We start from the raw sequence: 14,340 nt of genomic DNA on the forward strand, positions 1-14,340 counted from the left end.
CTAATTTGCATTTTTTTGGTTATGTTTCGGAATTGTTAGGTACAGGATGGTTAATAAGGTAAGTGCATCAATAGGGAATAATAAAAACGTAGGCAAATAAAATTCTCAAATGTCTTGGACTGGTATAGATTATGGATTTAATCCTAGTCCATTTACAATATCTCTTTCACTCAGTCTTTTACAAGCACTCAATTTCCTTCGGTGTGTATTGTACATTGTATATTTAAACCGGTGACCTAGAAACGACGGAGAGGCTTCGTGCCGCCATAGCGCTCAGTGAATCACGACCTCACAACAGGCCACAGCAATCCACCACCCACCCCACCGCCGCCCCACACCGAACCCAGCGTTATTGTGCGGTTCGGCCCCCAGTGGACTCCCGGGAACGTCTCATACCAGAGGAGTGTAATCCCAAATGTTTGCGTGGTGGAGTAATTATGGTGTGCGCGAACGTGGAGATAGTGTTTGCACAGCAATCGCCGACGTGGTGTACCTGTTTTGAATAGGGGAACCAGCCCGCATTCGCGAGGTAGATGGGAAACCGCCTTAAAAACCATCCACAGACTGAGCTGCACACGGGACCTCGACACAAATCCGCCGGGTGGATTCGTGTCGGGGACCGGCACGCCTTCCCGCTCCGAAGCAGCGCGTTAGACCGCGCGGCTAGTCGGGTGGGCTAATTGGACGGTACTCGTCATATAAACATTCACACCAAATATATTCGCGGCAGCAAGAAAATCGAACGGATGCATTCTTCCGAAAACTCGGAAGAAAACAAACCTTGTGTATTTTTGAAAATATTTGTACGAGGTGCATTCAAGTTCTAAGGCCTCCGATTTTTTTTCTCCGGACTGGAAAGAGATAGAAACATGCACATTGTTTTAAAATGAGGCTGCGTTCATTGTCAATACGTCCCAGAGATGGCAGCACCGTATGGCAGATGGAATTTTACCGCCAGCGGCGAGAATGAGAACTGTTTTAAATACTTAAAATGGCGACGTTTTCCTTACTTGAACAGCGTGCAATCATTCGTTTTCTGAATTTGCGTGGTGTGAAACCAATCGGAATTCATCGACAGTTGAAGGAGACATGTGGTGATGGAGTTATGGATGTGTCGAAAGTGCGTTTGTGGGTGCGACAGTTTAATGAAGGCAGAACATCGTGTGACAACAAACTGAAACAACCTCGGGCTCGCACAAGCCGGTCTGACGATATGATCGAGAAAGTGGAGAGAATTGCTTTGGGGGATCGCCGAATGACTGTTGAACAGATCGCCTCCAGAGTTGGCATTTCTGTGGGTTCTGTGCACACAATCCTGCATGACGACCTCAAATGTCATCCAGGTGGGTGCCACGAATGCTGACGGACGACCACATGGCTGCCCGTGTGGCATGTTGCCAAGCAATGTTGACGCGCAACGACAGCATGAATGGGACTTTCTTTTCGTCGGTTGTGACAATGGATGAGACGTGGATGCCATTTTTCAATCCAGAAACAAAGCGCCAGTCAGCTCAATGGAAGCACACAGATTCACCACCGCCAAAAAAATTTCGGGTAACCGCCAGTGCTGAAAAAATGATGGTGTCCATGTTTTGGGACAGCGAGGGCGTAATCCTTACCCATTGCGTTCCAAAGGGCACGACGGTAACAGGTGCATCCTACGAAAATGTTTTGAAGAACAAATTCCTTCCTGCACTGCAACAAAAACGTCCGGGAAGGGCTGCGCGTGTGCTGTTTCACCGAGACAACGCACCCGCACATCGAGCTAACGTTACGCAACAGTTTCTTCGTGATAACAACTTTGAAGTGATTCCTCGTGCTCCCTACTCACCTGACCTGACTCCTATTGACTTTTGGCTTTTTCCAACAATGAAAGACACTCTCCGTGGCCGCACATTCACCAGCCGTGCTGCTATTGCCTCAGCGATTTTCCAGTGGTCAAAACAGACTCCTAAAGAAGCCTTCGCCGCTGCCATGGAATCATGGCGTCAGCGTTGTGAAAAATGTGTACGTCTGCAGGGCGATTACGTCGAGAAGTAAGGCCAGTTTCATCGATTTCGGGTGAGTAGTTAATTAGAAAAAAATCGGAGGCCTTAGAATTTGAATGCACCTAGTATATTCGGAAACTAATTCTGACGCTGGAAAATCGGTGCTGAAAGTTGTTCATTAATTTGCTGTGAATCATTATTGCATCCGCTCACTTGTGCGATTCCCGCTGGGTATCCAGGAGCAGGCTGTAGTTCTGAAGCCTCGAAATAAGGATTTTAGCTTGGAGATTGAACGTCACATGGCTGCCACTTAGGTGTACAGTTTGGCGGTATCACTTCTTCCGTGCGGCGCGGGATTAGCCGAGCGGTCTAGGCGCTACAGTCGTGGACTGTGCGGCTGATCCCGGCGGAGGTTCGAGTCCTCTCTCGGGCATGGGTGTGTGTGTGTGTCCTTAAGATAATTTAGGTTAAGGAGCGTGTAAGCTTAGGGACTGATGACCTTAGCAGTTAAGTCCCATAAGATTTCACACACATTTGAACATTTTTCACTTCTTCCGTGCGAGTCGGCTGACCCTCGTCATCTACGAGGGTCAGTCAAATGGAAACAGGACGCCTGCCACAACGGGACCATGGAATGGTTCCATTCAAAAGTAATCACCACACGCATTAAGACATTTATCCCACTAGCAGACGAGACGATCAGCTACTGTTTCGCAGAAGGTGGTCGGCCACTGATGCATCCACAATCACACCTACTCTTCATCTTCCTCGTCCGACTGAAATCGACGTCCAAGCATGTCTTTCTTCTGGTCACTGAAAATGTGAGAATCGGACGGCAAAAGAGCCGGGCTGTACGGAGGATGTTGCAATGTTTCCCAATCCAATCGCTGAAGCAGAGCCTTCGTCCGATTTGCGTTATCTTGCAACAGGAAGATTACGTACGACAGTATTGCTGAGCGTTTTGACAGTATTGACTTTCTGTGAAGTGTCTACATAGCGCTGCGCGTTGATTGTGATTCCACGCTCGAGGAATTCGACGAGCAGAGGAAGCATCCTGTTGAATGATAACGACCGCCCACACACTGTCAATCCGACGAAGGCTACGCCTCAGCGACTAGGTTGAGAAACATTATCCGTGTAGCCCGGACATCTTTGGCGAACTGAAGAAAGACATGCGTAGATGTTGGCTTCAGTCTGTCGAGGAAGCGCAAGAATGGGTGCGGTTGTGGATCCGTCAACGGATCGTCTCGTCTCCCAGTGCGATAAATGTCTTAAAGCATATGGTGATTACTTTTCAGTATTCTATAGTCCCGTTGTGGTTGGTGATGGGTTTTCAGTTGACTGCCCTTTACATAAACATGTTGTCACACATAACGGTGTTAATTTGTCCACCCCAGGAATGAATGTCAGACAGTACTTGTTATGAGCGACGAATGGTTTCAAAATGTTCTCAAGACATGTTTTGTAAATTGAATTCTTCTACTTGCCGGCTTTGAAGAAAGTGAAGTAAAAATTTTTGAGGAGTCAGTTAAACGATTGCCTCTTCTGCACACGGGGACCACATTATTCATTAGTTTCTTATAATCACCCGAAAATTTTAGGCAACAATTTTCCACACACTGTGATGGAAATTGCAGCGCGTGCCAATGCGTTATTTTGTGTACTCTACCAACTGCGACAAGATTTAATTCTTCTCCCTTACGCGATGACGTGGGTCGTATGCCCGTCTTCGCTTCAGTCTTATTCAGAATATATCTGGCATTGACACAGTAGGAGGAAACGATCGTATGCAGGTAATCAAATATAAAATAATAAAAAATCTTAAATGCTTTCTATGAAACTTCTAAAAATTTTCAAACATTTTCTGTATTTCGTATCGATAATATCAATTTCTTTTTTTTTCCTTTTTCTTTTTATAAAGATATGAAAAGTTTCAGTAGATTAATTACCTTCTTCAGATCTGAGAACAGCCAAACCAAAAGAAAATAAGTTACGTAAAAATTGCCATTGGTTTACTCTTAAAAATTTACATCGAATTAATGCATGTAATATCAGCAGTGTAAATAAGAATGTTCTGGGCGATGCAACGCGACGTATACTGCTAGTTGCTCTTGTAAGACTGTGTGTGGTATGTTTACTCCCTGATATTTTAATAGTAAGTCAACAGCAATTTTCATTACGTATTACTTTGTTACTATTTTGAACAGTTGTATTACTTTTATGCCCTGATAACTAAGCATTTATTATTATTTGAACAATCTTAATAATTTTATGCTTCGTGATCTAAAACGAAACATTTGTTACGTGTTTCGTAGAAGGCGGTCCACCACACTGAAACTGACGTCCATGCAGGCGGTTATCTTTCTGCAGATACTGGCTATGCTGAAAATAACCACATAGACGTTTCTCTGTATAGACTCTATGTTTCAGTTGCTATCTCTGGTAGCGTGTAAGTTCAAAAAAGCAGTTTTTCTTTTAAATAATTATTTGCTTATTCGTATTCGTTTGTCAGCACATAATAAATTTACCTTTGTGTTCGATTTAGGTTGAACGCAACAGATTTTACCTGAAAAATTGAAATAAGAATATTATGGAAGATGTAACGGTGTTGTGGAAAAAAAGTGGTATGTTAATTCCCTGTAAATTTTTGAAAGTAAGCCAATAGTAATTTTTCATAAATTTTTACTTAAGACAATTTTTCTTTCGGTTTGTCTGTCCTCACATCCGAAAATGATATTGAGATACGGAAACTGGTCACATTTTTTAAAGAAAGAATTTAATGTTACATGAGGTTGGGACAATTTTTATAATTTTATATTTGATAATTTTACTCGGAATTGTTTTCATACAACGGGGCTTAAAATTTTAATTCTTTACCACTTCAGGGCGTTTGAGAAATTTATTTATCTAATTTGTTATTATTTCTTAATGTTTTACTTACCTTATTAACCCTCCTATTTCCAAACGTTTTGGTGCGGAAAGAAATATAAATGAAAATAAAAAAAATTGCAGAACTGGGAATCGAATACAGATCTTCTGTTTCCCAGTCATATGACTTGCTCACTACGCAAGTGGCACTTGCGTTTAAAAGGGCGCAGCTTACCGGTACATGAGCGTCAGTCGAAAAAGTTTCTTTTCTCGATTTCTAGGAAAATATGAATTTACGAATCCCATACATGCTGACGAAAACTGCTCATTTTTCTGTAACGTCTTGATTACTTCAATTCTGAGTCGATTGCGAGTCATGATCTTTAGGGTAGTTTTCTCAAAAACGGGCGGGTGTTGAGAAAGTACACTCCTGGAAATTGAAATAAGAACACCGTGAATTCATTGTCCCAGAAAGGGGAAACTTTATTGACACATTCCTGGGGTCAGATACATCACATGATCACACTGACAGAACCACAGGCACATAGACACGGGCAACAGAGCATGCACAATGTCGGCACTAGTACAGTGTATATCCACCTTTCGCAGCAATGCAGGCTGCTATTCTCCCATGGAGACGATCGTAGAGATGCTGGATGTAGTCCTGTGGAACGACTTGCCATGCCATTTCCACCTGGCGCCTCAGTTGGACCAGCGTTCGTGCTGGACGTGCAGACCGCGTGAGACGACGCTTCATCCAGTCCCAAACATGCTCAATGGGGGACAGATCCGGAGATCTTGCTGGCCAGGGTAGTTGACTTACACCTTCTAGAGCACGTTGGGTGGCACGGGATACATGCGGACGTGCATTGTCCTGTTGGAACAGCAAGTTCCCTTGCCGGTCTAGGAATGGTAGAACGATGGGTTCGATGACGGCTCGGACGTACTGTGCACTATTCAGTGTCCCCTCGACGATCACCAGTGGTGTACGGCCAGTGTAGGAGATCGCTCCCCACACCATGATGCCGGGTGTTGGCCCTGTGTGCCTCGGTCGTATGCAGTCCTGATTGTGGCGCTCACCTGCACGGCGCCAAACACGCATATGACCATCATTGGCACCAAGGCAGAAGCGACTCTCATCGCTGAAGACGACACACAAATGCTGCGCAGCTAGCGCCATTCGACGGCCAACACCGCGGTTCCTGGTGTGTCCGCTGTGCCGTGCGTGTGATGATTGCTTGTACAGCCCTCTCGCAGTGTCCGGAGCAAGTATGGTGGGTCTGACACACCGGTGTCAATGTGTTCTTTTTTCCATTTCCAGGAGTGTATATTAGTCTTTCATTTTAGGTTGTACACAAGCAACTTGCCAAATATGAACCGAATCGACTGGCAGTATCTGAGGCATTACACTTCTAATTTAAAGAAGACCAAGATGCAATCACCAAAGTGTACAGCACAAAAAACAAGATTTGGTTTCTCGTACAGATGCAAAGACACCGTGAAGTGGTTTCATCGCTGTGGAAACCTCTCAGCGCTGTGTCGTTGACATTCCCATCCATCGCATTCAGTGAACGCCTACACGTATGTCAAGTCTGCATTAGTAAATCTATCCGTGCTGATGACTATTACTTTCCACGAATACTGCCGGAAAAATGAATCTGAAATAGAACCGAACAGTACTGACTGCAAGTTGGAAGACGAAGATTAAAAGTGGCATTGCTGTTTTGTCAACATGAAGTACGGTGACTGAATGGAACAAGTTTGATTCCAGACAAGACAAATAACTTATGCCATCTACATCTGAACCATTGGGGACGTATTTGCAGCACATTACTTATACAAAGATAAATGGCGACAAGTCAGCAAATAAAATGAAATTACTCTATAACGAACAACCAGAGATCACGCGGCTCTTGTACCAAAGCACTCAGAAAATATTCCTGAACAACTTTCAAAATTTTCTCAGTGGAGTTCGGGCTTCCGCTGTATGTTATACATGTCGATGCACCCACATATTTGACACAAGCAATAAAAAAAGAGTAAATGAAAATGGAGAAATGAAATAACCCTTTCAACTTCTACAGGACACCTAAGCCGCCATAACGTTGAGTTACTGAAGAAGACAGGCGTGAAAACTATAAGGGCAAACAAGAAGTAACATCATACACCAAGTACACCATTAAAGGTAAAAACGAAAGAAGCAAGCAGGAGACGACGAAACAGGCCAATAATCCTAACAACCAAGGTTCGGAAACCAATGATTTCCCCGATAAGGCCACATTTCCCACGTTTATTTCCTGGAACACAAATTTAATAGTTTGATGTTCCTTATGGTAAAAGTATGTTTATGAGGTACATGCATGATGGTTCACCGGCACATTTTGGTGAGGCTGTTCGGGAACACATAGCACGAATCTTCGATAAGAAGCGTATCTGTCGTATCATCCCAGGTCCACCAGGATAAGCGAATGGATTTGTTTTGTGTTAGGATACATAAAGGCTTTGGTATGTCCTAACAGTGTTCATTGCGTCGATGAACACCAGAAACCATTGTATATAGCTGTCATTGTATTCGGATCACGCCAGGGATTTCTTAACGTGTAGACTGATTTCAGGACCTGTGTTTACTAGAATTATTTGTTTGCGTTCATTGTCGTCTACTCGCCCCTTTGGTATAAACCTATTACAGTCACATATCCTATATAATCCTATAATAAAAATAAAAAAGGTAGTATAATGTTCTGTCATTCCAGCGACATGGAGACAAGCAAGAGGAGTGGCAGTATGAAATATACTTCCACTTACGGCTCCAGGGCCTTTGGGAAATATGTCGCGTGGAGATGGTTCTTAGCCCGCAACACGAAGAAAATACGCAGCCGGACAGATGAGTCGGGTGTTTGTATGTCATCACTGAAGTCTTAGTTATGTTGATTTTAGAGAATACCAGTTATGTATCTAGACCTGGCCTTCTGATTTTCAACACTGTACGATTGTGCGTTGTTGTGTTAAGACGATTGTGGCTTTGTTCATCGCTACTGTGTAAGTGGGCTGCTTCCGTGTTGGCAGCGCTTTGTAGCGCATTTCATTGGATCTCTCACAGCGCTTTCTTCGTAAGAGACTCTGTGGCTGGTTGGACTCGTAGTTGGAAGTTAATCGCCAGTAGTGATGGGCAGTTGGAAGTTAGTCGCCAGCAGTGATGGAAGTACTGTTGGGCAGTTGGAGGTGAACAGCCAGCAGTGATGGATGTTAGATGTGAGAAGCCAACACTGATGGAAGGTAGATGTCTGAAGTGTTGGCGTAGGCTAACGATCTGTACATTTTCGACTTGGAGATTGAATATTATTCGAGATTATATACACTTATACTAGATGTCAATAACGAATTATACTCGTGCCTGAACTGGATGTCACATTATTAAGGTAAAAAATACATTATTTGGTTTGCAACAAAATCTTCCCTTTGCTAACCACATGCCTATTAGTAGTTAGTGGCTTTAGTAGTTAGAATCTTTTATTCAGCTGGCAGTACTGACGCTCGCTGTATTGCAGTAGTTCGATTTTTGTGAGGTAAGTGCTTAATGAAATGTATAGGTTATTGTTGGGATTTCTTTTTAGTCAGTGCCATTCTTTTGAATTAATCATTTGAAGTCAGGGTGTAAGTTTTTTGAGCAGTCAGATTGCGTTGCGCTAGAATATTGTGGGTCAGTGTTGACATGATAAGAATAAGTAAAGAGAAAGTAGGCGCAATACGTTCAGTTTTACTCAGCTGTTTCGGAATCAAATAACGTAGAAGTTTCATCTTCTGAGTCACTCTGCAATTTAAGTACAGACACACTCATTTAAAGAAGTTTCAACTGATTTGAGCTCACACTCCGCGCAGCCGTAACGTTGACCCCCACCATGGCATTTTCGGCGATCGATTAAGCGTCGATCTTGACTTCCATACGGAGCGTGGTTTGCGGTAGTGACGTGCTTAGCAGCTGTCAGGCTACGACACTAGACACAAGATGTCACGCTTTCGCACCAGACCCGCTTTTACGTTTTTTCCAAAAACAGTGAAGGAAAAAACAAAATTCTAACAAGCATCTTATTTTTTCTCAAAATATTCGACTATAAAATTTTTATACTTTTTCTCGCGTTCGATCTACATCTGGAATCACTTTTGCACTCTGATGTCTAAACCTGGAGTTTTTGTCGTCTTTGTAACGGAGGAATGTAACAACTTCTTATGGTGACGAAAATGGCTGTCTTGGTATTCTAAGTTCGAGATTAGTCAACTAAAAGAAGCCGTAGGACAATAAACCAGTTGAATATCGACAATGAGACATCAATCTCATGTTTTTATTTGTGAAATAGTCATTTATTTGACGTGCTGTATGACACCTGGTTGGTTGGTTTTTCCAAAAACAATGAAGGAAAAAATAAAATTCTAACAAGCATTTTATTTTTTCTCAAAATATTCGACTATAAAATTTTTATACTTTTTCTCGCGTTCGATCTACATCTGGAACCACTTTTGCACTCTGATGTCTATACCTGGAGTTTTTGTCGTCTTTGTAACGGAGGAATGTAACAACTTCTTATGGTGACGAAAATGGCTGTCTTGGTATTCTAAGTTCGAGATTAGTCAACTAAAAGAAGCCGTATGAAAATAAACCAGTTGAATATCGACAATGAGGCATCAATGTCATGCTTTTCTTTGTAAAATAGTCATTTATTTGACGTGCTGTATGACACCTGGTTGGTTGGTTTGCGGGATTAAAGGGACCAGACTGCTACGGTCATCGGTCCCTGTATGACACCTGGCATTGTCACGATGCAGAATGACGAAGTTTTCGGTTATTTTTCCTTATTTCATCCATTACTTGTGGCGAACAGATTGTTGTATACCGTTCAACATGAACTGTTCTTCGATCCTCTAGTCCGCAGCTCGTGGTCTAGAGACTAGCATTGGTGCCTCTTGATCACAGGGTCTCGGGTTCGATTCCCTGCCGGGTTGGGGATTTCCTCTGCGGGGGGACTGGGTGTTTGTGTTGTCCTCATCATTTCATCATAATCATCATCATTTGTGAAAGTGACTAGATTGGATTGTGGAACCAAAATGGACTGTGTAAAAATTGGGGCTTTGTACAGGCGCTGATGACCGCGCAGTTGAGGGCCCCACAAACCAATCATCATCATCATCATCGATCCTCTGGAGGAGTGACTGTGACATATCTAGTGTAACAAGGAGAAACATTCAGACCACTATTTTCTTAGAAGCGCTTCTCGATCGAACTACGTTTTTCACTTTTTGTTCATCTTGGGACACCCAAATGGATGAGTCTTGCTTAGTTTACGCCTCTTACGAATACACCTACGTTTCTTCTCCTGGTGTCAAGTTGTATATGGATTTTACATTTCCTCGGTCGAATTTATTGAGCATTTCCCCGAGGTGACACGAGCATGTTTCTGAGCTTGGGCGAACTTGTGAGGAATCCGCCGGGATCACATGTTTTCCACAGCTAAATGTTCGCAACACGTCGAATGTGTAACGCCGATCATCTCCAATCACGTGTTATACGGTATCGATGTTTTTGGTCGGCCTTGCGAATTTCATCGCTGATGGCAGCATGATGAATATGAAGTTCTGCAGGTGACTTATTACTACACGTTGAATGATCTGATTAAGGCCATTTTTGTTTTCTCCTTTACGAAAACAATAAAACATCGCTCAGAGGAAGCTTTCGCTTTTTCACAACTAACTTCTTTTCAACGATCACTGTAAACAATTAACTGTGCAAATTTCTGAGCTGTCAATATTTCAACAATAACAATAAATTTGAAAACAATAATAATGTCACATCTCAGTAGCGCCATCTAGCTGTTGTTTATACGGTTGGTTGGTTGGTTGGTTGGTTGGGGAAAGAGACCAGACAGTGTGGTCATCGGCCTCATCGAATTAGGGGAGGACGGGGAAGGAAGTCGGCCGTGCCCTTTCAGAGGAACCATCCTGGCATTTGCCTGGAGCGATTTAGGGAAATCACGGAAAACCTAAATCAGGATGGCCGGACGCGGGATTGAACCGTCGTCCTCCCGAATGCTAGTCCAGTGTCTAACCACTGCACCACCTCGCTCGGTGTTGTTTATAAGGACTTACAAAGCACCGTCGAATGCAGCCATCACGCTTCCAAACCAATAAGGACTCAGAAATTTCACGTCAGGTTGCCAAAGGCAGCATATTTTTGTTTCTCCCACACTTGGCATAGACGTATAATAGTAGAGGCCACTCTCTATGCTGCGATTCGCAGCCGGGTGTAAGTCTTTTTATGTGACGCCACTTAGACAACTTGCTCGTCGGTGATGATGAAATGACGATGAGGAAAACGCAACATCCAGTCTCCGAGTGGAGAAAATCTCGGAATCGGCCGGGAATCGATCCCGTGCCCCTTCAGTTGACAGCCACGCCGACCCCGCGGCTACCGAGGCGGTCAAAGCACATATGACGATGTTTCATTTCATCCATCAGCCACCTTATAGCACATAAATGATTATATAAAGAGCGGAAATATCAGATGTTCTAAGCGCCAAATCTGACATTTGACAAGAATTCTGGAAACAATATATCTCTTTTTTGTACACAACTTATTTCCATCCAGAAAATTGGGATAGTATTCTGATATAACAGAACTATGTTGCTCACGGCATCGCTGCTAAAAGTATTGTGACAACTTAGAAAATAACGAATTAAGTATGTTCTGGGATCCATTCCAGGCATCTGACTGGTTCCAGGGGCAATAAGAAACTTTTTATTTCCAGTGCCATTAATGGTGAGGCACTACGTTTTATTTACGATGACAACAAAAATACAACAGTAATGTTTCAACCAGTAGAACTGTCGTCAACAAAAACAATTTCCCACGTCCTTTAAATTTTTTACAAGATAATAACAAAATTAAATTCAAGAAAAAATCTCTAAGCATTGACTGCTATTATTTACATAACTCCATTCATGTGTTCAGATGTTGCAAAGCTTATTGTAAAACTCCTTACGCTGTCATGAAGCAAAGGAAACTTCGTCGACAGTTCTCTCTATTTCGCAACTGATCAACATGGCTGGGCTTTCACATGAAGTATGCCGTGGTACGCATCTGCTATGGTCTTTCCTCCTTTGAAAATATTGGCATTTTGCCATTCTTCCCTTCCAGAGCTGTTTTAACAGCTACTTGACATGGATGAGTAACAAACAGACTGTAACACTTATATCGTTTGGCAGTAGGTTTGTATTAAGTAACTGTGTATCTGCAGTTTATGAAGCGTGCGTTCTGTGTTGTTTGAACTCATTTATGTATGTCAAGAAAATTAGAGTTATATATGAAAAAAGCAAAAGAATATATTGAAATTTTAAATTATAGTAATATGAAAAAGTTTATGAAAAAATATGTTTGCTAAAAGCTGATTCATGCTTAGGGCTCTTGTATTTGTAACATGTGACGCTGTAGGGAACGCAACGAAAGTGGCATGGCGCGATGTAAAAGGTGGGGTTTGGCGGTCAAATTGAGCGGCTCCTTTGTGTGAAACGCACGCACTGTGTGGCTAGCCTTACCACGGTGCTAAGAGAGGCAATTGGAAGCTGCATTACAAGGGATTTGCCTCGGATGCGGATCTGGCGATTATTTGGTATTCATGGAATAATGGAATGGCTCTAATACGTTGAAAACCCGACGCCAAGAAGAGATTTATAGAGCATTCGCACGTCAAGAGCCGGGAGTATAGTTAGCGGCCATTTCACCTGGCACTAATCTTCATCACTGCTTTAGAGACTTCACAGACCTCATTAAGTAATGTATATGGGCATGGACCAGTTAATTTGTGTATTGTTTCAGTAATTATCAAATAAAACATTAATTCGTGTTCGAAACCGTAACTTCAATCCTGATAACGAACCAGAACAATTCTTGATAATGAACAATTCTTGCATTCATGTGTTTAAAAGTGATTTTTTCTCTAAAGTAAAAGGAATAGCAAAAGTTAAAGTAAGAGTAACATTTGTATGTGTTATTAATGAAATAGTTCAAGTGAAATTGTTAAGGTAGGAAGTTAAACTACAAAAATTCAAAGATCAGTTAATGCGAAAGTGAAAACCTTAATTATTTAAAAGGTAAAACCACAAAAGTGAAGTTGGATAGTCTTTTGCTAAAGTATCCGTAATTTATTATAAAATATAGTTTTGTAGGATTATAGTTCAAGTTTGTGTAAACATTATTACCAAGAATATCTGCTTCACAGGTGATTAAAGTTCAAGGACATATAAATCTTTAATGAACAGATTTACGGTAGTACTGTTAGAAGTGAAGTCATGCACATTTTCAAAGATGGTCAAGTTTTGATACCCATAATGAATGATTCCTTTTGACGGTAATCAAGCCCAGTGTTGTAGTTTATTAGCTTGCAAAGTAATTTAAGTGAATGATTAGCTTTTAGAGTTAGTTTTTACAATTGCAATAATCAAAGATCCTTGGATAGTGAAACTATACCAGTTTGTGGGTCCCCATCATATTCTCCACCTACTAAGAAAAAACTCAACTATTACTGTTATTAAGGAAAACTGCTTTATGCAGAGGAGCATAAACAGTGTATTTAAGATGTTATTCGCCTTTATTTGTATTTTTCATGTTAGTCAAGATAAAAGCCTTTCATGGCCAAATTTAGTTTTGCACTTCATGCAGTGATGTATCAGTATTTGATTAAGTAATTCTCTTGAGTGTGGCTGTCATTAGCATGAGTTCTGTGGAATTTTGTTCCCCATAATTTACTGGTATATATGTTATTGGTAACTGCTGCTACACACAGTACGGGGTACACTGTGTCAGTTTGTATCGTTTTCGCTATTCAAAGAGAAATCTCAACAAAAGTAACTTCAATAATCAATATCCAATTTCATAAAATATGTATTTCCAAATTAATGTGCCTAATTAGGCTGGCGACCGTTCATTTTTTTCATTCTTTTATGATTTTACCACTTCTGTTAAACTCCAAGGGTAAAGCCCGTTTGGTTTTTCTCTTAACTTCACAAAATTCGATATTATAGTCCGATACCTTTTTCCATTAGATTCACGAACGGCCGAACTTCAAAATCCTCTCAGAGGGTAACATTAGCGTGTCTCACGGCACGTTAGTGTATAAGACGCTTTGACCATATTGCATTTGGAGGTCTTACATGCCTGAATTGACAACAATGTTTCAGCAGCATCTTCACAGTCAAGAACTCAGGTGTATGCATTGAAATTACATGGAAAGAATTTATATCTTCAGCTGGCTCAAATACCGTACATAAACGTTGCGGAAGGAAGGACTTTCTTCGTTTCTCTATAATGCCAAATTCTTCCTTTCATAACAAAGATGTTTTATTGCCACAGACCAAATCTTCCATGCATTTTGCTTACAACACAAATTATTTATCAATCAAATGGAGGAGGCTGCACCTCATGGCGCTTGGCACAAAC

The sequence above is a fragment of the Schistocerca americana genome, chromosome 1 (assembly GCF_021461395.2).
Source record: "Schistocerca americana isolate TAMUIC-IGC-003095 chromosome 1, iqSchAmer2.1, whole genome shotgun sequence".
Taxonomy (NCBI): Eukaryota; Metazoa; Arthropoda; class Insecta; order Orthoptera; family Acrididae; genus Schistocerca; species Schistocerca americana.